The sequence below is a fragment of the Kryptolebias marmoratus genome, linkage group LG7 (assembly GCF_001649575.2).
Source record: "Kryptolebias marmoratus isolate JLee-2015 linkage group LG7, ASM164957v2, whole genome shotgun sequence".
Lineage (NCBI taxonomy): Eukaryota > Metazoa > Chordata > Actinopteri > Cyprinodontiformes > Rivulidae > Kryptolebias > Kryptolebias marmoratus.
The window spans coordinates 12,776,002-12,779,652 of record NC_051436.1 but is presented as its reverse complement, the minus strand read 5'-3'; the positions used below and the strand labels follow the sequence as shown (position 1 = coordinate 12,779,652).

Below are 3,651 nucleotides of genomic sequence, written 5' to 3'. Positions count from 1 at the left end.
CCCCCCCCCCCCCATTTATCCCCTGGCTTTTATTTTTGTACGAGCTCTTTGCCGTCCCAGCCGACAAACGGTGACATTCTTACCGGCGCGGGGAGTTTAGAGTTGTTTTCTCTGACTCCATGTTGTGGACACTCGATTACCTTTTCTCCTTGCTCCGTCGGTTTCAACGTGAGGAAATATTCCGGCTCGTGACTCCAGCCTGTGGGAAGTTAGCTGTTAGCTCGAGGCCGGCGGGTTCTGATTGGGTTCAGGAAATTTAATTCTGACTCCGAAGCGTGCCGTTTACTAAATACGAATGTGACAAACTTCATTGTGTTTGGTGTAATGGTGTGATACCTCATGTGTTTTATTCCAAATAATCTTTAAAGACCTTTTTTTTTCTCTTTTTTTTTTTACTTGAAAATCTCATGTAAAATTTGTGATATTCTGAGTTGGTTTTAAACAGTAACACTGACGATGGTGTAGCTGGGTGTTATGTGACATGAATGTTGTTGTACGTAATGCATAACAAGACATAAATATTATATAAATACAGTTGATTAGTTTCTAATTTTCTTATATATATATAAAATACACACTGCCGGCTTTAAGTCTGACTTCATCAGGGCTGCTTGTTGTCACAGATTCTTAAAAGAAAATCTATTATTTGCATCCAAAGCTCAGGATTTATCTGCTGTTATAGTTTTCTAAATGAAGGTTATATCGTTTTATTAAGAAGTGGCTCCAGTGAGGCATTATGAATATTTTAATTAAAGTAAAAATGAACAAACTGTGATAAAAATAGCAGTTAGAAATGAAACTTTCTTCCTGTTTATCTTTTTCCTTTTAAGAATTCATCAGTTTTATTTTTGTTTAAGACATCAGTTTTTATCACATCCTTGTTGTGTGTGGGTGAGACAGACCTTAAACACCCCGGGACAGTCTTTCTGATCCTAATTTTTTATTCTTTTTTTAAAAAAAATATTTAATTGTGTTAATGCAATGAACGCTGACTAGTGTGCACAGAATGATGCGTTGGTGCAGGAACTCGCATTTCTTTGTGTGTCTTCCAAAATACAAGCTGTAACTGACCTAAATGAGACAAATAATGCTGTAATTCTTCTGCTCCGAGGTACCGGGCCGTGAGTCACACCAAATCCAGGACAGATGAAGAGTAAAGCTGAGAGGTTACTATTGACTTGTCTTCGTTTCTCAGGGTTTTACTCGTTCTGTTTCCGCTGGTTTGAGTTCAGGAACACTCAGTGTTTTTCTCTGGTGTTTATCTTGAGGATAAACGTGGTGTGTGTTTAAGATCTGGCTTCATAAATTCAGACTGTAGTTGCCTCCGCCAAGGAGGGTAGGTTTTTGGTAGTGTTTGTGTGTTTTTTACAGATTTTCATGAAAGGTTCAGGAACCGTCAAACGTGGTGCAAGGAGCAGGTGATTAGATTTTGGTTGTGATCAGGTCAAAGGTCACAGATCAGGCCGTGCTTCAACTCTGCAGCTGGACTCCTCACGGGTCAAAGATGATGCCTGTTGATTTCAAGGTCTGTGGGGTCAAAGGTCACAGGTAACCCCTTTGTTAAAAGCTTGTCTCTGCTCCTACATGCTGCCCTTCTGTTTCCTCCACCAAGGAGGTTCTGTTTCCGGTTGTTTGTCTGTCTGACAGCAAAGATCAGATAAAAACTAAAGAACAGATTTGGAAGAAATGTTCAAAAAATGTTGTTGTTGAAACAAAAAAAAAACATTTTAGTGCTTAAACTATTTTTTATCACGCTGCAGCCTTGGAGGAGGTTTGCGCTCTGAGTGCTCCTAGCTTAGTAATATGTTTAGATGTTACTGAAGCAATTGGGTTTAAAATAAAATGTAGTGATGTCTCAGATGTATTAGCATTTGTGTTTTGAGCTCGATTTTGATTTCCTGTTTTTTTGTGCTTGTCAGCCAAAATCTTCTTGGCCCTCGTTTATAAAACTTGAATAAAAAGTGGAACAACCCTTTTAATTTTTTTGCGTTTTAGTTTCTCTTCCACCTTTTGGACCTTCAGCGGTGTTTCTCGAGGAGAACCCGTACACAGCTTCGTTTAGACGGCGTTGCTTCTGACGCTGTGAGCACGAAACGAACGAACCAGTCAGCTGGTATAAATTTACAAGATTTATCGTTTGTTTCTGAACATGCGGTGCAGCTGGGGCTTTTCTTTTGCTGCTCAGTCACAGAAAGGGTTTCTTCAAAATTTGGTTTGCTGTAAACGGAAGAGAATTTGGTACAAAGACGGAGCTGGATATGCAACTTCTTTATGATGAGGAAAAATGGACATTTTGTAAAATTAGATTTTATAGAACTTTAATAAAAATAAGAATAAGGACTAAAGAAACACAAGACAACATTTAGAGACAAGTCAAACTCCAAATGTTCGTACAAAATGCATCGCATCCAGTCCATCAAAATCCCCGACCCCAAAAAATGAACCAATTAGGTCAGTGACCAAAAAGTAATGTCAGTTTTTGTTTTAATTAAAAGGATAAACAGAACTAGCATTACGAGGCCTTGTCACAAATGGAGGCAAAGATGAACCCCCCCCCCCTTTCTTTTAAGACTCCTCCTCAGTCGAGGAGACTCCGAAAAAATGTGACTTTTGCGGAACAAAAAGAGGCGTGGCTTGTAACCCAGAGGTGTTACTCATGGTTGGCCGATCGCACAGCTTGTGTGTCCGCAGGACATCGCGCCCTCGAATCGCGACGCGGACTTACTCTCACACACGCGCCGACCGTTTCAGCTCTGTGACTACCCCTGATGGTGACGTCAGCACCCTCATACTGCCTCAGTTCTTCCACGAATCGCTCCGAGATGAAGAGGCGTCCCAGGACGGGCCTGAAAGTGTTTTGTGAAATGAACTGTGAATGGACTGTCGAACGGAACGATTCAGATAATCAGAAGAAAGTTGCACAGCTTCCTGTGTGTCATGGAACAGATCTGAACCACGGTCAGACTGCAGATTTATTCAGAAATCTTAAGTCATCAGTTTCTAAACTATCTGTCACTTCCCGTCCACAGACATTGTACATACTCTGTGGTGGGTAAGTTTTTAGACATAAAATTAAAATGAAATTGGAACAGTGTTTAAATAAAGCCGTGTGTAGTCCTCTGTCTGCTTTTAATCCATTAAAACATTTCAATTTTTTGAAATATTTTAGGTGTTTTTATTAAGGGTGTTGCTGTGGCTGTTGTGTTTAGTCGGTTTAATCCGTATTCTGGTTCGTTTTCCCCCCTCGGCGCGGTTTTCTATGTGTAGATGCGAACACAACGATTGGACTCGGGCACGAAACCCAAACAGCCGATCTGAGGCCGTTCGAAGGAGGCGTCCTCCAGAGCAGTTCGTTTAAAGGTCAACTACCTGCTGCAGGTTTGAGCCCAACGTCTTCCTGTAGCCAGGAGTGAGAGACCGCCAACTTACCGAAGATGTCTTTGGTTTGACGTTGCTCCTTTTAAAAAAAGCATAAATAAATAAATATACTGCCTTCAACATGTCTGCTCAGAATCCTGCATTCTGCTCATACAGTTTTGGCTGCCACGTTGCCCAGATAAGCACTAAAGACGGGCGTAAATTCTCCATGCTGTCGACCAGCTCAGAACACGGCGCCGACTTCCTGTATTTACTTCGGAACTCCCCCCCCCC

The 3,651-nt window shown here is 41.3% G+C and overlaps 1 protein-coding gene across 1 annotated transcript in view; it reads left to right on the top strand.

Annotated features, from left to right (window-relative positions):
- The window catches only part of rbpjb (recombination signal binding protein for immunoglobulin kappa J region b), a gene marked incomplete at its 3' end in the record, with an annotated part of 57,673 nt that overhangs the window by 22,809 nt on the left and 31,213 nt on the right, over positions 1 to 3,651 (top strand).